We start from the raw sequence: 20,033 nt of genomic DNA, 5'->3' as shown, positions 1-20,033 counted from the left end.
CCAAGGTCATAGCTGGTAAAAGAATTGTCACAGTGATACTGGGACCCTGCAGTCCAGTCGTCATATCCAGGACCACACTGGACATGGCCGTCTTTGTTTGTTTTGTTGTTGTGCAATGTGAGAGAACGTGACAGACCATTTTATACCAAAGACAGGCTGTGTGTGTGTGTGTGTGTGTGTGTGTGTGTGTGTGTGTGTGTAACCATGTTAAATTCTTTTTAAATAAATATGTTTCAACCTGCTATTATTTGTATGCTGTATGATTTCTGAAACCTAAGACTAACTCATGTGTACATACTGCAACCTAAAGTATGGTAATGAGGAGAATGATGAAAAATCCACAAGATGATCAGAAAATAATAAATGTATTCAGTAAAAAAAAAAAAATCTCTGAACATGTATGATTGAAATATGTCAGTGGGACTGTCAGAATCTGGCTTGACCACAAAGTGTCTCATCAAGAGATCTGTCACATGCGTCTGCTGTGGAGGGTCAATCTGTCCGTCCACATTCAGATCAATGATGCAACGACTCTGCTATGATCAAACTACTCAGGATGAAACAGACCAATGTTGACATCAAGTAGCAACTCAGCAGCTGATCAACAGAGTCCTAAGAACCCGTAGAGCCTGTTCATCGTCCCTGGGTGGGCTCGAACCACCAGCCTCTCGGTTAACAGCCGAGCGCGCTGACCGATTGCGCCACAGAGACTCTGAGTCTCCTGCTTTTCATGAAGAGTTTTCAGGCTAAATTTCAGTGTGTGAGGTCCACACGGCACATTTGAGGGAACATGAAGGACAGATGAGAGTCTGACTGTCATGGTGAAAGCCTTCAGCACTAGAACTGAAACAGCCCCCACAATCTTAACCCCCCCAGACCAAACATCATCGTCCAGCCTCCAACCAGAGGTCCATCAGTTATCATGGGAGCCACATGTGGAGTCTGGATTCTTTTCTAGAATGAGACAACAATGACAGTCCTGCCAAGTGACATCACTGACATGAATGGATGACTTCAGTCACGTGACTGGATGACTTCAGTCACGTGACTGGATGACTTCAGTCACGTGACTGAAGTGCTATGGTTCTTCTGATGAAGGGCGGCATGATGTTTGCTGTCTCAGGCTCCACCAAATGTCCTCTTTAGGACGCCACAATGTGTCCTCTTCAGTGCTCCATCTTCCCTGCATCGGAGACACAAGGGTTTCTCCTGGTGCCGACCCTATCATCCTTCTACCGAATGGTGCGGCGATGGATCCTCAGAGAACGCTGGGATCCTTCTTCTCATCAGTGCCACAGTTTTTCATGGAGGGAACAACAGGAGCTTTTTAGTCATGTTTTGCTCGGTGTTTCCTGCTCAGAGCATCAGGATCTGTGATGCCATCTTGTGATAGTGGATTCATTCATCTGCTATTTCAACACATTCAAGTTCATTATCCCTACATGACAAAATACATTTGGTGTGGAGTTTTACTTTCTGGCCTCAATCATAATGTGTGCATTTATTCCTCATTAACATTTCTCAGCTTTGTAAGTTTATGATATTTTTTCTTCCTCTGTTTTCTGTTCCATTGTTGTTGATGATTCTATTGCAGGTTTGAGTTCCCTGTTGACTGAAGCAGAAACAGGAACAAAAAGCTGGAGGTGGTCAGAGCTCCAAGTTGGGATGCTGATATTAAAGTAGGAGATGAACACATCCAGGTTAGCCATCACTCTCAGAACCTGCTACTTTACCTCTTCAGAATGTAGCAGCATAGCATAGCTTCATCTCACCAGTTAGTGGCCCACTTTGATGTCTGGGATATGAGGTTAAAGGTTCTTTACAGCTCTGAATGAAGGGTTTATAAAGTGTTAACAATGCCATAAATAACACAAGCATTCAGTAATCCTTGATAAAGGGAGACTCACCGTCAAGTTGGACAAGTTGAAGAACAAAAGGACTTCTCCACGATCACATTTATCCTCACTGGTCCATACTTGGGGACCTCTGTACTAAATGGAGAGTTGAGGAAATGGGCTTGTTGTGGCCCTGCGGTCCACAGACCTCCTGTACAGTCACCAAGAACTGGCAGACACAATCGTGATGGAACCAATTATTTTAAAATGACAGTAACAAGTAAGAAATAAGGCATTACAGCTTTGAAGGAACTTGTCCAGCACTGGTTTGTGAGTGGGTGTTGTCCTGTATTGGCAGGAAAAACTCCTTGAAATGTCATGCAAGGTTTTTCTTCAAAAGAAATGTGTAAAACATTCAGTAACATCCAGGACCAAAGACAAGAGAGGGCAACGCTCCAGGAGTCTTTGATCTCTGAATTCTGTCTTTGATCTCTGAATTCTGTGCATTGATCTCTGAATTCTGTGCATTGATCTCCTGCTTCAGTCTTTGATCTCTGACTGATCCTAAACAAATCAAAGGATCACATCAGCATATTGGTCCAGTCTACAGATGGTGATTTTACCAAGTGCACTGCAGCAGTCCTTGTTGCTGTCTGCTGTTGTGTCACAGCAAAGTAAGGAAACAGCCTGACGGTCCTCAGGAGGAAATTCAACAACCTCCAAAGATGGAAGTGAATCTAGACCTGCTCGTGTTTACTGTCCTTGATGAACTTGGGCGGTACTCTGGTGCAGGGATGAGCTCATTGAGATGATCTGGGATCAGTCCTGATGTCAAATGGACAAAATGTTTTTTAAATCTCTAATGACTTGTTTTAACTGAACCTCCTGGATCCTGTGGTGCCTGATGAGGAGACAACTTGGGTACAAAGTTGAAGAGGAGGGTTTTTGGAGGGGAGGGGATTTTTTTTCCAGTGTTGTAAATCAAAGTAACTACAACGACATGATAGAATTTCTCAAAATGTCCTGACTAAGATGGATTCCAAACCAAATCAGCTGTCACAAGGGAAAGTCTGCATGTAAACACACACACACACACACACACACACACACACACACACACACACACACACACACACACACACCAACTGACATTCCCAGGGACTAAACCAAACCAATTCCTACGTAACCCTAAGCTCCACCTCAGTTCCAGATGAAACTGGTTGAACATGGAACCGTCCCACTTGGAACATTTCCATCACCTTCACCACCACTGGAGTATCAACAAAGATTTTGGTCAACACCAGAATGGTTGAGACAAGACAACATGCTTCCAATCCTCTCTCTCTCCCTCATCATCAGCTGCTACAGCCCTTGAAAGAAAACCTTTAACACATGGACCTACAGTAGGAGGAGATGTTGTCTCCTCTGGAACAGCAGTTTAACGTTGTTGGCAGGACTCGAACCTGCGCGGGGAGACCCCAATGGATTTCTAGTCCATCGCCTTAACCACTCGGCCACAACAACTACACTCCCATGAGCATGAGTAGAGGATTGATATTCAACAATTTATCTTCATTGACGCACAGTAGATTTTTTTTATATTCTCACACACACAAACTATTTGTGTGTGTGTGTGTGTGTGTGTCCGTGGTTTTGACTGAGTAATGAAGAGGAGGATTTCTCCATTTTTGTCGTCACTCTGCAACCAATTTTCAGTTTATCTCATAAGAATGAACAAACTTTGACATATTTCTTTCTTTTGTGTGTCAACAACTTTGGTCTTGAAAGCTCCTGACAAACACACCACATGTCACACACTCTACACTTTTAATCTGTTGAGAATGTAGACAAATTTATATATATTTGCTTAAACTGTAGTTAAATTTATACATACATTCACTTAAAATAGAGTGTAGGACACACAAGGCAGTTGTAATAAAGATGTTTCTGTGGCAGTTCCCAAAGAGGTAGGAAAGGTTCCAACACTGTATTTAGTTCATCAATGTACTTCTTTAGTGTTAGTAGCGGTACCGGGATCTCCTGCTTATGCATCCCAGGCAGAATCGATGACTTAGCTGCAAGTCACCTTATTTGACCTCGTGAACATCTGGAAGTAGTAAAAGGTGTTTTACAGAGGGGTCCCACAAATCTCCAAAGCACCAGGATTAGTTGGTGCCATTGTGACTCTAGGAAGGAACTTATAAATACTGGAGACAACACAGATCGACATTCCAAGATATAAGACAACAGAAAAACACTTCCTATCAGCAGTGAAGCACAGACCAGACTGTTTACAGTGGACAGGTGAAAAGGTCACAACAGGGAATAGCGGGAGTGTAGCTCATGCTAGCATCACTCCCTCAAGCCAATTAAGTCAGAACAGAGTCCACAAGAATTTCCATGGTGGGATGAGGCCGTGAAAGATAAGAGCATGGCCGTAAATCGGAAAGAGGTTTTAATCTTCACAGCTGCAACAACAAGGCCACGATGGACCAGAAGGGACTGGCATGGGGTCAGACAGAAGATCCTGCAACACACATGAAGATCAAAAATACACACTTGCACGCAGAAGCGATCACATAAGCACCTCCCTGTAACACATAAAAACTGGAGAAGATAGTTAGATCGTTGGACTTCTTGCCCCAACGCCAGGGACGACGCATCTGAGTATGCCGACTCCAGCATAGGGGAAGACGATCTCCAGAGCTCTGTATTCTTTCCTGTTAATCTGAATAAATTCTTTTCAACCAACTGGAAGGTGTCCTCTCCAGATTTTGAACAGCGCAATACATATACTCTGTGGGTCCTTCTGATTGATTGATGATGACTTGTTGAAAAATTCCTACAAGAACATGAAACGTGCGGCCCCAGTGACCCTGCATGACATTTTTGTCCAATTTAAATTTTGATTCATGACCCAGAACCACTCAAAACCCCAGAAAAATAAAGGTTTTGGTGCATTAAAGACATAAATAGTAATGTTTCAAGGGGGCTGCATGCACAGCAAATTTCTGAGTGAAAAAATCTGGAGTTTGACACAAAGCAGTGAAGGAGTAAAAATTTTGGAGTTTATTCCCACATTGAGACTCCAGCTCGTGTTAACTGATACTCTTAAGCAGTGTGGGAAAAGTCGTACATTCACTGGGTGTTCAGGGCAGTGAATCACCTCCACCCCAGAGTTCATTCAACGTTTCTCTCGCTCCTACTTATACAGAGACAGGTACGTGAGCAATTGTACCTCTTAAACCGTTCTTAATGTTGATATGTTTCGATTTATGTAATATCAAACTGAATACTGGCCAGGACTAAGTGACTTGGAAGGAAGAACTTCAATTTTCCAACTCTTGCAGAACGTCATCAGTGAGGCAACTGGGTAAGCGAGCTTCTTCCAGTCGTGCTCATATTTCACGTATTAAATGAACACTGGCTCTTGTCATTCCGTCTGGTGTCGTTAAAAAGTAGTTTTGCTCGCTTCACGTTTGGTTGTTTGTTTTTTATTTCCTGCGCGTGTCGTTTTTAGACGAACTTCTGTCACAACATCGGACTGGACACGCCGCGGCTCGAAGGCTGCGTGACAGGACACCGGGGCCTTCACGAGAGGAACCTGACAGGTAACATTAACGCTTCACATTTACCACGAAAAGCTTTGACAAGCAACGCGACCGTGACGTACTGTAATTGTGAATCAAATGGTGAAAACACGGTCGGCTAGTCGTGCTAAATAATGTGATTAAATGCAGACTAAGCTAATGGAGAACACCAGTGGTAAAGAGTGTGAAGGATCCTCCTCCTCCAGTCTAACAGATACACTGTCCATCACAAGCTTAAGCAGCCCAAGAAGCGACACAAGTGATGCTGGATATCAACTTGCTCACCCTGATATGGACAGCACCCGTGCAAGAAGTGTAAGTGTAGTGATTTACATACTTGACAGTTTGCTAGTTGGTTAGCGTAATTTAGGATGCAGATTAAACTCAGGGGCTACAGATCTTGAAAGCCTCATCCTAAATGATATTTTTTTGTGACAGATTGATGTTTCCTGAAGAAATGATCAGTACTTTTGGTCGCTAATTCTTATGATCTTTTTAAAAATCTATTCCAATTAGGTGGTGGAGCAGATTCCGAGCTCAAAGCCAGCAGGGATGACCGTGATTAAGGAGTATGAAGACACGGGGAGTTTGAAAGATTCAACTCGCCCATTAATGGTTAACATCATTGTGGCTCACATGCGTGAAAAGGAAGGGTAAGAAGCTTGATGCTGGTACCTAAATGTTCTTTTTTTCAGTGAAGGAAAGAATCTTTTCACAAACAATATTTATGTATTTTAGGAGAGCAGTAGCCAAAACAACCAAGGAGTTTCATGCTCTTGGGATTGTGTCACTCTTCCCATCTTTGAAGGATCCATACTCAAAAAAAGGGATATTTGAGTTTGCATTGTAAATACAGTGTGAAATCCTGATCTTTTTCAGAATTTTACCATTTGCTTTCCTTTGAAACTTTAAAATGTCAGAACTCTAACCAGATATTATTTCAGGAACATTTCTATGACATCCAGAGCAACACAGGTTTTCTTGAGTGGAGGGTGAAGACAGTTCAACGTAGGGCTGAATGATCTTAGAAGATATAATTGCCATTTTTCTGGCAGATATTGCGATTTTCTTCAAATCAAGCTTCAGTGCAATATTCACCATGTACAGTAACATTTACAAACATGACAAAATTACATCATAGCATTAAAACATTAAATGCCATTACTCTAATGCAAGAATGAAAACTAAAGTTAAGAATTGATTTCAAATGGATTTATTGACAAGCATGCATGTACATTCTATGAAGTCCTTGACCAACGGCAGTCATTACAACTGAAACTAAAGAGACCTCTTTGGCTGTTCACTTAAAGTAGTGCAAAAAAATCCTTAGTTGTGTTAAGTTAAAAAAAGTTAAATAAAATACAAAATTCCCCCCCAAAAAACTAAATTCAACAATTACCAAATGATCTTGCCCAACAGCCTTACACTCAAGTAGGGAGAGGTCAAGGTCAGTCTTTTATGGCTCAAGGGAGCTAGCTTATCAACATCTATAGCAGCAGTGAAAGTACTTTATTCAACCCTACATTAAGAAACCTGGACTCTCTTTTTACAGTAAGTGAAACTGAAAAGTAATGGTAATAAAATAAAACTTACTAAAAATAAAATGACCCTACCTCTTCCCTTCTGAGAAATGTCAGACATTACAATAGGTGGGTCATTCATTTATGGCTCAGCAGCGACCAAATATTGCAAATCTATTCTTTAAACAATATAGCAAAAATAGCGAATATCTTTTTTTTAAACAAAAGGCTGATGCCACAAGTCAGGGTGAAGTGCAGAACAAATAAAATCTCAAGTACTAAATCAACAATAATACTTGCTTTCCTGACATCTCTACGTCACTCTTTACAGATTTTTTTGTCAAGAAAACCAGCATGTCAACCTTTGATGGTTTTAGACATGAGCGCTGACATGTGACAACATTGCCACTGGCACTAAATCTCTGATGGCGAACTGGTACCTGGTATGCATAGGAATTTACGAGCCACTTTGCTCAGCCATGGAAAGTTTACATTTTGCACTCTCCACCAGGCCAGTGGATCGTCCTCTCCATCAATAGTAGGAGTCATCAGGTAGTTGTCCAGTTCAGCTTTCATGGCATCCTCCAGCTGCGTAGTGGAAGAAGGAGGGACAGCCTTGCTCTTGAAGAAGCCCCCCAATGTCCGCTTCCCCTTCCCTGTGGTGGATGGCTCTGCCTCTGCTGCACCCTGGGGCATGGGATCAGTGGTGCTGACACGAGCCCTCTTTTCCTGCAAAACACAGAGATAAGAGCTGTCAAAGTTTTGCAGTCTGCGATTTAGAGCAATTGGGCATTCTATGTAAACATTAAAAAATGTAATATGTAAATATTGGATTTGATGTGGCATTTTGTATTATTAAACTACACAAAGAAACAGGACAAGTTACCTTTTGTGCCACCTGTTCCATTTCAATCTTCACTCTCTTTCTTTGATGTCTGGGACATTCTCTGCACTTGTGTAGTCAGTCTTGAATCTAGGATCAAGGAAAGAAGTAATGTCCAGTAGCTCCTGTGTGGCTGGGTCGCTGTATTTATCTTCAATGTAGCCAAGAGCTCCTGATTTGATTTTCTTTGTAAGATCTGTGTCCTCGTCCCTTTCAGTCAGGGTTGATGTTCTCAGGAGATGGAGAACTGGCTTCAGGTATGACACACTTACATAGGCTTCACCGGACAGGGCATCTAAACTCCTGAGGAGGAGCAAGGGCATTGTTTATCGATTCAAGGACATCTGTGTCCTGCCAAGTGGGGACCAAGTGACGTGTCTTCTTGTCTTCAGACAGGACCTGAGACAACACCTTGCTCTGCGCCAACACCCTCCCGATCATTTTTTGCCTTGAGCCCCATCTCGTCGGATATTCTGTTATCAGTGAGTGCTCTGGTACATTTAATTCTTGCTGTGCCTTTTTCAGTGCTGTTTTCTTTTTCCAGCTATGAGAGAAGACAACCATCTGTTTGCAAAGTCCTGTTGCCCGTTGAGCTCTCTCATCATCTTTAACAGCATTTTCTGGACAAAAAAAGAACAACATTAAATGAGAATTACAGGCTGAAAATGTAAGGATCATAATGGTAAACTTTTGCAAGGCAGATTTTCTAGCAAGAGAACAAATTAAAACAAAGAAAGTCATTATAGACAACAGTAAGGAAAAAAATTGATCAAATCAATTGTAGATGACAAATACTGTTATGTACACACTATTCATCATCTACTATTGATGATAAATAATCTGTTATTATATTAATTATTCAAAGTTGGTATTTGTAAGGGTTTCAAAGAAAAACATTAAGAGAAAAGCTATACGGACTATACTGCAAACACGCACACATCATATTAAACCCGTATGAATGGATAAATTAAACACACACACACACACACTCTTACACTTACCAATTGCAAGATACAGCCTGTGTCCAAAACATTGAAGTCTGGTCCATTGATTAAGTTCCACAGCTTTGATGACGTTTGCTGCATTATCCGTTGTGATGCACATCTGGTCCTCTTCTTTCAGACCCCAGTTTGACAGACACACTCGCAAACCCAGGGCAATATTCTCTCCGGTGTGGTCAGTGGGAAAGTATGCTGTCTGCAGGCAGCGACTTGTCAACTCCAAGTTTTCATTTACGAAATATACAGTCAAACTAAGATATGGCTCGGTCGTTCTGCTTGACCCCCTATCAGTAGTTGTGGCATAATACTCCACATTTTTCAGCTCTGTTACCACTTTTTCTTTACACTCCGCGTACAGCTGTGGGATGGTAACCTGGTTGAAGTAGGTGAGAGAGGGAATCACATACCTTCTGTCCAGCGTGCGGAGAAGGTTTTTAAATCCGTCTTTGGTGACAGTGTTAACAGACACCATGTCCTTCGCAATGTAGTGTGTTATGGCAGTCGTTATTTCCCGGTGTCTTCTGCTGCTCTTATCATACGGAGTTACACTGGCAAAAGATGCTGTAATTGTAGTCTGTTTGCTACTATGGGCCCAAGTAGTATCTTCGCCAGACCTTTCACCGGACTTTTTTGTCATGCACTCGTCATGCAAATGCCTGTGGTGATTTTTCAAGTGCCGGTATAAATTGGTTGTGTTTCCGCTGGATGTTGCAACTTTAGCGTGGCAGGTTTTGCACAGTACCTGTTTCTGGTGCATGTCTGCAGCCTCAAACCCGAAATACTCCCAAATGACCGACGTGCTGTTTTTCTTGGGGATTAAATCCCCTAACGCCGCTTGTGGTCCAGCTGAAGCCATTTCAGAAATTAAAGAGCAGGTGGAGCAGGTTATACTGATTGGTTAGCGTGACCTGTCCACCAGCAGCAAGCCGCTTCTGATTGGTGAGTTTGGCAGGATGGTAAGGAGACGGCATGTATGTGTAAAATAGTTGACACAACAGATCCTGGGTCAGTCAGGAGCACTGCAAAAAAAAAAACGCAGCTTTGGCGATCACATGATCGCGTTATCTGAAATCGCAATTTCGATCAAAAAACGATAAATCGTTCAGCCCTAGTTCAACGTCAGTCTAAAACTGCATCAACTTCCCACAACAAAGTGATGCGTAAAGGAGGTCCCACATCGTCAAGGACAGTTGGTCCCATTGATGACCAGCAATCAGGAGATGGCTGCACGGAAGCAATGTCTCATCTTCACCACACAACTGACTGTGACTTAGTCTTCCAGAAGATGAGAGAAACATTCCTCTATCGCCAACAGATGATCCATGATGCACAGCAGTCAGCAGACATTCTCCAAATGTTCCCTCGTTTCTTGGACACTAAAGGACTGGTAGGAAACAAATACGATTTGAATAATATTTCTTAAAATAAATTTTATTCAATTGATATAATTGTAATGGTTGTTCCCTCCACTTTACATTAGATTTTGCAGGATTTCTTGCTGATGTTTGGATGAGAGATTTCATCCAGGTTCCTGGAAAAGTGGACCACCTGCTTTAAAGACAAGATCATCCGAGAGGCCAGGAGCCTGAGACAGACACCTCTTCTGAAAAAACACCTCAACTCTGCCCTAAATGAAGAGTCTGACACTGCTGATGATGAGCCAGGTCGTATGTTGTTAAGGGTTTGTTTGCGATATCATAAGTGAGCATACATTTTTAAGCAAATGGGAGTATATCTGATTATTACTGCCGCCTGTTTTTCTTTTAAAATGTAGAGAAAGATATTCTTAGGTAAAATATATGTTGATTTTTGTCTGCAGAGTGGGACAGTGACATGGCCTCCCTTCTTGTCTTGCTGCATCTGCTTACACCTCAACCAGCTGGACGTAAGCGGCCAAAAAAGATCAGTGTTGCAGAGGCTGCAGATCATTTAGTTCTATTTCAGAAGGTTAGTAAAAGCCACGTGATCTTTTCCAGTATTTTGTAACATTTTTTTCTAGTTAACTGCTTATGTGACAGTGCTTCTCATTGTGTTTCAGGCACGCCAGAGCTTGGAGGGCCACCTTACCACAGAGCGAAACCCCCAGCCATATCTTTTGGCCAGAGGAACCTCACGAGCACAGGTTCTCAGCTTCTACATAGTCTTGGATGGAAAGCTTCTTCCATGTCAGTCAAGTACATCTTTGGGTGCATTTGATGAGCCGTTCAAGTCTCATTTTGTTTTCAGTCTGAAATATGATGATGCTCTCTCCAGCCTGTACACATTTTTGCAGACTACACTGTACAACATTGACATTGACACAACAGAAGAAACTCCAAGAGTCAAAGAGTTAAGAGCAAAGTTGTTGAACAAGCAGTCGCTAAAATGCTGAGATGTTTCCTCTGTGCGTCACCCTTTGGTCCAGCTCTGCTCTTGCTCAGGCACCTCAAACTAATTCATGGAATGTATCCAGGGAAAAATTTAAGATGAAAATGTGGTCAAATAGGATGCTGCTTGCAGGTCTCAAGTTATTCTGGATTTAGAAGGCACCTCATTAAGATACATGCACCATTTGACAGTCCATGTCTGACAGGTCAGACCCCTGTCAGCCATGACACTGAAGAGCACGATAATTTGAAGTGCTTCAATGATGAAACCCCCTCTGCTTCATCACAACACCAAAATATTGAAGAAGGCTCTTCAGTGCCACTAAGCAGCAAGGACATGTGTGCATCAATTATTGCCAAACTTTTAGGAAGTGGTGTACCAAATACTGCCGTACTTTCTACCATTGAGAACTTGGCGGAATTTGTTGGAGACTTGCAAACTAATATACAGGAACAAGTGCTGAACTTAATACCAGCCACCAATCCCGCCAGATCGGCCATTGAAGAGTTGTTTAAACACACAGACAATCCTTTCAGCCATTTAAATTCAAATAGCAAGTTGGAAAAATATTTCACAGAAAAATGGGATATCATGCAAGCAGTTGAAAAGCGCCTAGGTGTAAGATTTGATACCAGACGAAACACCAAAACTGGAAACTAGGAGCAAGTTCCAATCATTGACAAATTGATCTGTATTCAATAGTTAAAACACTGCAGTTCATTTTCACAAATGAAAGTATTTGTGAATTGATGCAAAAATCTACTAGCTGTGACAAATATGAGGACTTGTGTGATGGAAGCTACTTCACAAATCATCCCCTGTTTTCAAGTGAAAAGTTTGCTCTCCAGTTGTACTTTGATGAATTGGAGTGCGCAAATCCGCCAGGTTCAAAAAAAGGTATCCATAAAGTTGTCTGTCTTTACTTCATTTTAAGGAATCTTCCACCCAGGGTGAATTCAGCCTTGATGAACATTCATCTGGTATCATTGTTCCATGCACAAGATGCTAAGAAATATGGTATTGATGAAATATTGAAACCCTTAGTAAGAGACCTGAAAATATTAGAAACAGCTGGAGTTGCTGTTCCATTTTCTGAAGTCTGTGTTCGTGGCACTCTTGCACAAATGACTGGTGATAACGTGGGTATGCACAGCATTCTTGGATTCATGGAGTCATTTAGTGCAAATCATTTCTGTGGGTTTGTCAAAAGTCAGTTTTCTCAGAAGATGACCCGTGTTTGACTTTAAGATCTGCAGTTTTGAATGACCAACATTTTACTGCTCTGGAAAATGATCCAACAATAACCTCCTTATTTGGCATTAAGCGGAACAGCATTCTGAACACTTTGCAGTATTTCAGAAAATTATGCTGTTGACATCATGCATGACATTTTGGAGGGGGTTGGTCAATATGAGGCCAGGTTACTTTTTGAATACCTGATGAAACATTTCATCACTAAAGAAAGCCTGTTGAAGAGGATCTATGCTTTCAAGTATGGCTATTTGGAAAAGAAAAACAAGCCAACCAATGTTAAGCTTGACTGTGTGGGACATGGACTCGGGTTAAACACATCCCAAACTCTGTGTTTGATCACAAACATACCCTTAATATTTGGTGACCTGGTACCAGAGGATGATTTGCACTGGCATTTGATGCTTTTGTTGCTGAACATTATTGACGTTGTGTTTTCATACTCGATCACTGAAGGGATGACTGTGTATCTAAAGCATCTTATTATCGAACATCACCAACTCTTCAAAGAACTTTACTCATCAAAAACCTTGATCCCAAAACACCATTTCATGGTCCGCTATCCTCGGTGCTTCCGAAAAATAGGACCACTTATTCATATCTGGACAATGAGATTCAAAGCTAAACATACATTTTTCAAGGACTGTGATAAGAACTTCAAGAATTTGACTGTCTCCCTTGCAAGAAAACATCAGTTTGCTGTAGCCTATCATTGGGAATGCTTGGCCTTAAAAGCAGTCAAGTCTGGTCCAATCAAAATGTGTTTACTTGAAACATCAAGATGTATCTGCATACCTTCACACTGACCCACAGTCCATTGTCAACCTGACAAACTGGGTAAAGTGTGATGGAGTTGAATATCATGTTGGCCTTTTTGTTTGCATAGGCACTGATGAAAACACGCCTTTGTTCAGCAAAATAACCACTATTATCTTGCATAAAGGTGAAGTGTTTTTTGTTCTGATGGAACATGAAACTTGTTTCCATGACCATTTTCTTGCTTTCCAAGTAAATGAAATCAACCCAAATAAGATTCTGGTTCTGGAAAGAAGGGCCTGAAGACACTTCAAAGCTTTTGATGCCCAAATGTCCTGTGGGTGTGATTCATGTTTTTATGTTGTGTCAGAGAGTTGTATTATTTGAAGTGTCAAAATGTTTGATAAAGGAAACTGAGTGGAATTGATCTTGACTTGTATGTACACGTGTTGAGCTTAATGATGAGTTGAACTGTTTACATTATGTCTGCAATCCTGCATTACAAGGAAGTCACATTTGTTAAATGTGTCAATATGTCAAGGTTTTTGACAAAGTTTGCACTGGATGGATTTTCTCCAAAGAATTTGTAGAAATCTAGTTGAGATTATTTGTTGAAAAATTGAAATATGTTTTTGTATAACATTTTGTTTTTTATTTGACTTACATTTTATAACACCGTTTTGCAACTGTTAAGCTGCCATTATAAGTGTCTTTTGATTTGAGGTTTTACCTTATTTTCTACTTGAAGAACGATGTTGTTGAACAAAGCTCATTCTTAGATAAATGATTTTACCAAAATATAACTTGGTTCACAAGTATGTATTCATGCAGCGAAGTGTTGCTGACCTAATGTCTCAATGTTTTAAATAAAGAGAGGCATTAAAGTAATTTATTTGGTGTATTTCATATTTATTTTACCTAAAAAAAACATTTTAGTGTCTTGAAATATTAACTCCATGAGTGTAAAATACAACACATATTAATAGTTGACTGTTAACACTGAAAAAGAGTTAACATAAATGTAACTAAATATAAGAGTTAATTGTACTCTGAATGGGAGTTGTTTTTTAACTCCTGTACATGTTCAGTTTTAACTCCTGATAGGAGTTAAAAGATCAACTCTCAGAAAAGAGTTACTTTAACACAGCCCAAGAGTTTATTCGCTGGTCTCACATGTACACTCAGATTGAGTTGATTTTAACTCACAGAGAGATTGTTCCCGAATCCTAAATTTGCTGTGAGAGCAGCCACCAAAATCTAACTACAAATGTTAGATCAAAGTCTACTGAAGAATTGTTGTTTTTTTAATGTATTTTCTTTGATTCACATTTTGTCCATTAATTTCATAATCAGAGTCACCATCTCATCACATGACTAAAGTTTGGGTTCTGTATTGGTGGTAAAATATCCTTCCATGCCCCTCACTAGTTTGCACACAGAAAAGCATATTTTACTGGTTTCAAATCTCTTAGCGTGTTCTCTCTCTTAAACCAGCTGTGGCAGCTTTCATTGTGTGATTGATTTTAAGATATAAATATGGAACAGAACCATTGGAATAAGATGTCAGGACATTTGAAGGAATTTAAATCTCCTCTTGAAATGTTGCAGTGTGCAGCTGAGGCTCTCTGGCAGTGGCACAAGGAGCCACAATGGCAGAACCTGGACCCTCCTGGAGGAGAACCACAGGTGAGGGCCTTCTTGGCTCCAGATTGATGGAAATCAAGTGTCTCAGGCTGTTAGCAGCCATGAAGTTGATCTGGATCACTCTTCACCATCCTCACAGGCCTTGATGGAACCAAAAAGGCGAGTTCCTGGAGAAGATCTTCAAGGGGGTCCAGGTTAAAGCGGTGCCCCAGCTGGCACCACGTGCTGACCCAGGTCCTGCATGTGAGATACTGTCAGTTCTGTTCTGTCCTGCTCACAACCACAGGCTGGTGTTGAGGCCTGCAGCAACCAGGGCCCCAGTCACCAAGTGTATAAAGGCTGGTCATTGTGGCAGTGGGAGGAGTCAAAATGAAGACAGACCAATGTGAGCAGGACGTGACTGCAAAAGTAAGAAGAACTTGACCATGTTTCCTACAGTACCCAGGAGGCTTGGTAGTTGTTGAAGGAAGCTCCAAAAGCAAAGAGCAGACAGCAGGATATGAAAAGAAAAGATCCAGACACTAAAACTACAAGTAGAAACAAGATGAAATACTAAAAGCTTTGGAAAGATACTCCAAGGTTGTATATACATTATTATATACACTACTATTCTCATTGACTCCTAAAGAGGGAAAGGAAGAATTAGAATGTGGATCAGATTAGCCGATTTCAGTGTTAAGTCCATCCCTCCATCCACTTTCTATTCTTATCCTTTAAGGGTCACGGGGGGGGGGGGGCAATCCCAGGTGACACTGGACAAGAGGCAGGGTTCACCCTGGACAGGTCACCAGTCCATCAGGAGAAATGAGGTGGTCGGTATCATGCAACCTAAACTAAGACATTCGTCAGATCAAATTCAGATTAAAGCAAGATTCTCCAGATCAAAGTGAGAATTCCTGATGATGTCATCAGGGCTTTGACAGTAACTGGAATTCTGTCTTTGATCTCAAGACATGAAAGAAACACAATTGAGGAAAGTTGAAGAGAGCACATTCAGCTTCATTAGAAACACTTGAACTGTTTAACAGTAGAATTTGTTTGAAACAGTTTCCTACACTTAGTGACAGGATTGAAGAGGGAAGATTGTTCTACTTTAAATTTAATTCTAACTTCCAAGTCAAGTCAAGTCAATTTTATTTATAAAGTGCCAAATCACAACAGAAGTTATCTCATGACACTTTACAAGTTTATCTCATGAGATCGGTACCCTGGAAGGTATCACCTTGATGCTTGATGTTCCTGCCTGTTTAAAGGTTTTGTCACCACTGTTGCAGGATGTGCTTGCTGATGGAGAATTGTTGGGTGTAGATTCACTGAAGGAGTTTGGTACTGGACCTGCTCTACCTGTAAAGAGTCATGAGATAACTTTTGTTGTGATTTGGTGCAAAATAAATAAAATTAACTTGACCAGTGTTATTTGTGGTCTTCCGTTAATTGCATGCCACATGAAATTATTATTAGTCACTTTTATCTCACATTTGACCTGCAGCTTCAGTCTCACAGTGGCAAGACAAGAACACTTCTACTTTTGATGATGACAGTTTGTTCAACACTGAACTTCATCCAGTACCATGTTGTCAAACACTGGAACATCCACAGCGCCTGAACAGGGACTTGAACCCTGGACCCTCAGATTAAAAGTCTGATGCTCTACCGTCTGAGCTACTCAGGCTCTTCCTACAGCATTTAGACAGGAAAAGAAACACCTGTGAAGGTCAAACTGCTGCTTTCTTGACTTGTTCAATCCTCCATGTTAAAGTCCACCAGGCTTTTGATTGGCTCTGATTCTCTGTGGCAAAATCCAACAAGAGGCTCCAAAAATGTCTTGAATGTCATAAGAATGCACAGGACAAGATGTTAGTTTCCTTCATGTCTGCAGTTCCTCCACTGGAAAGTAAAGTCAATGCTGTTCCTCTGCTGAAACCTGGGATCGGACCAGGGACCTTTAGATCTTCAGTCTAACGCTCTCCTAACTGAGCTGTTTCAGCTCTGAGGGAGGGCCCTGCTTCTCTCATTTTATAATCTCTTCCACTCTCACTAGAACTTAGAGAGGATTTGAGCTTCTGAAGTCATGACACATTGAACAGTTCTACAGGACCATTTTTGATGAATGTCTGAATCAAACAAGCCTTTTTTGTTTGTCTTCTTCCCAGTTGCCTCAACATTGTGTTAGCCAATAATTCCACATCTGTACCAGACACACCTCTTGTTGGTGGGTTTTCTGGATCTTTCTGTTCTAACAGTGTCTTTTGTCTTAATTATGCCACTTTCACATGAAAGAAACACAAAATGAAAAGCAGAACAAGCCAGAACCCAAAATATGGATTTGCAAGGTCAAACAAACAACAACCAGTCAAGCAAATCAAACCAACAGAAACCAACTACTGGTTCCAAAACCAGTAAAAAACAAAAACAGAGGAAAAGTCTTTGTGTGCAAGAACATGCATGTGTATGTGTGTGTGTTTAGATGCGTGTGTCAAAAACGGACACTTTATTTTTTTGACAACATGAGCCAACAGTGGTGGTGTCTGTCAAAGAGGTGGAGCTCTGTCCTTCACCTGCAAGATTTCAGCAGGCAGCTCAGGTCCAGTTTTCTTCACTGTGCCACCATGATAAGTTTCCTCCTGAGAAGTTCTTGTCCAAGGTCATAGCTGGTAAAAGAATTGTCACAGTGATACTGGGACCCTGCAGTCCAGTCGTCATATCCAGGACCACACTGGACATGGCCGTCTTTGTTTGTTTTGTTGTTGTGCAATGTGAGAGAATGTGACAGACCATTTTATACCAAAGACAGGCTGTGTGTGTGTGTGTGTGTGTGTGTGTGTGTGTGTGTAACCATGTTAAATTCTTTTAAATAAATATGTTTCAACCTGCTATTATTTGTATGCTGTGTGATTTCTGAAACCCAAGACTAACTAAGGTGTACATACTGCAACCTAAAGTATGGTAATGAGGAGAATGATGAAAAATCCACAAGGTGATCAGAAAATAATAAATGTATTCAGGAAAACAAAATCATCTCTGAACATGTGTGACTGAAATATGTCAGTGGGACTGGCAGAATCTGGCTTTACCACAAAGTGTCTCATCAAGAGATCTGTCACATGCGTCTGCTGGGGAGGGTCAACCTGTCCACATTCAGATCAATGATACAACATCTCTGCTATGATCAAACTACTCAGGATGAAACAGACCAATGTTGACATCAAGTAGCAACTCAGCAGCTGATCAACAGAGTCCTAAGAACCAGTAGAGCCTGTTCATCGTCCCTGGGTGGGCTCGAACCACCAGCCTCTCTGTTAACAGCCGAGCGCGCTGACCGATTGAGCCACAGAGACTCTGAGTCTCCTGCTTTTCATGAAGAGTTTTCAGGCTAAATTTCAGTGTGTGAGGTCCACACTGCACATTTGAGGGAACATGAAGGACAGATGAGAGTCTGACTGTCATGGTGAAAGCTTTCAGCACTAGAACTGAAACAACCCCCACCATCTTAACCCCACCAGACCAAACATCATCGTCCAGCCTCCAACCAGAGGTCCATCAGTTATCATGGGAGCCACGTGTGGAGTCTGGATTCTTTTCTAGAATGTGACGGCAATGACAGTCCTGCCAAGTGACATCACTGACATGAATGGATGACTTCAGTCATGTGACTCGATGACTTCAGTGCATCCAATTACCAAGTGCACTGCAGCAGTCCTTGTTGCTGTCTGCTGTTGTGTCACAGCAAAGTAAGGAAACAGCCTGACGGTCCTCAGGAGGAAATTCAACAACCTCCAAAGATGGAGGTGAACCTAGACCTGCTCATGTTTACTGTCCTTGATGAACTTGGGCGGTACTCTGGTGCTGGGATGAGGTCATGGAGACGATCCAGGAGCAGTCCTGATGTTAAATGGACAAAATGTGTCAACATGAAATAAAATTGGAAACCTATTTGAAGCCTTATTTTGTGTTTGATGGACATTTTTTAAATCTCTAATGACTTGTTTTAACTGAACCTACTGGATCCTGTGGTGCCTGATGAGGAGACAACTTGGGTACAAAGTTGAAGAGGAGGGTTTTTGGAAGGGAGGTGATTTTTTTTTCCAGTGTTGTAAATCAAAATAACTACAACGACATGATAGAATTTTCTCAAAATGTCCTGACTAAGATGGATTCCAAACCAAGGGACTAAACCAAACCAATTCCTACTTAACCCTAAGCTCCACCTCAGTTCCAGATGAAACTGGTTGAACATGGAACCGTCCCACTTGGAACATTTCCATCACCTTCACCACCACTGGAGTATCAACAAAGATTTTGGTCAACACCAGAATGGTTGAGACAAGACAACATGCTACCAATCCTCTCTCCCTCCCTCATCATCAGCTGCTCCAGCCCTTGAAAGAAAACCTTTGACACATGGACCTACAGTAGGAGCAGATGTTGTCTCCTCTGGAACAGCAGTTTAACATTATTGGCAGGACTCGAACCTGCGCGGGGAGACCCCAATGGATTTCTAGTCCATCGCCTTAACCACTCAGCCACAACAACTACACTCCCATGAGCATGAGTAGAGGATTGATATTCAACATTTCATCTTCATCGAAGCACAGTCGATTTTTTTAATCTTCTCACAAACACAAACTATTTGTGTGTGTGTGTGTTGTTTACCAGCAAGATGAAAACTGTTGTGGTATTTGACAATTCTATTGTTTCTGAATGAAAATCATGTGAAGGAGAATCATTGAGACATCCTAAAAATGGCTGAGGTCTTCTGAGCTGCAGCAGGTCTGAGCTGCTTTTGATGCCCAGATGATGAGGAGGCAGTGAATGTTGGGTTTGGTGGAGCTGAAAAAATGCTGCAGGTGTTGAGAGGTCTGCTGGTGTCCAGGACTTCCTCTCCAGGTCTGAGGGCTTCTCCCTGCAGTTCCCACAAACACCACAACAGTCCTGGAACCCCTGCAGATGGTGGAGGACCATGATGACCCCGCTGCACCATCAGGCCATCAAAAACCAGTCCTGATGTTCAAAAAGGTCCCTCCACTCATTCAGGGTCAACTCTAGAAGAAGCTTCTGGAACAGATGAGAAAACGCACTCAACTAGAAATCATGATTTAAACGCAATGTTGATTTTTACATTTTCCTTCAATGTTTTAAAAACCATCAAAGTGGACAGAAGCCCAGATGGTCCAAACCTGTTTCCT

General features: G+C 41.6%; 1 long non-coding RNA gene and 4 other non-coding genes across 5 annotated transcripts; all 5 read right to left on the bottom strand.

Moving 5' to 3' along the window:
* Positions 1 to 637: 637 nt before the first annotated feature.
* Positions 638 to 711, bottom strand: trnan-guu (transfer RNA asparagine (anticodon GUU)). Its single transcript has one exon. It is a non-coding gene; the product is annotated as a tRNA-Asn (tRNA).
* Positions 712 to 3,277: 2,566 nt separating this feature from the next.
* Positions 3,278 to 3,359, bottom strand: trnas-aga (transfer RNA serine (anticodon AGA)). Its single transcript has one exon. It is a non-coding gene; the product is annotated as a tRNA-Ser (tRNA).
* A 3,303-nt stretch (positions 3,360 to 6,662) lies between these two features.
* Positions 6,663 to 9,642, bottom strand: LOC147264051 (uncharacterized). Its single transcript, XR_015112648.1, has 4 exons — positions 9,237 to 9,642; positions 8,830 to 9,025; positions 7,832 to 8,448; positions 6,663 to 7,674 (listed from the first exon to the last, which is right to left on the bottom strand). It is a non-coding gene; the product is annotated as an uncharacterized LOC147264051 (long non-coding RNA).
* A 6,804-nt stretch (positions 9,643 to 16,446) lies between these two features.
* trnak-uuu (transfer RNA lysine (anticodon UUU)) lies at positions 16,447 to 16,519 on the bottom strand. Its single transcript has one exon. It is a non-coding gene; the product is annotated as a tRNA-Lys (tRNA).
* Positions 16,520 to 19,298: 2,779 nt separating this feature from the next.
* On the bottom strand, positions 19,299 to 19,380 carry trnas-aga (transfer RNA serine (anticodon AGA)). Its single transcript has one exon. It is a non-coding gene; the product is annotated as a tRNA-Ser (tRNA).
* Between the last annotated feature and the right edge of the window lie 653 nt (positions 19,381 to 20,033).

Source organism: Aulostomus chinensis, chromosome 4 (genome assembly GCF_037954235.1).
Source record: "Aulostomus chinensis isolate RoL2024-O1b breed Wild chromosome 4, RoL_Achi_v1.0, whole genome shotgun sequence".
Classification (NCBI taxonomy): Eukaryota; Metazoa; Chordata; class Actinopteri; order Syngnathiformes; family Aulostomidae; genus Aulostomus; species Aulostomus chinensis.
This window is presented reverse-complemented; position numbering and strand designations above follow the sequence as displayed.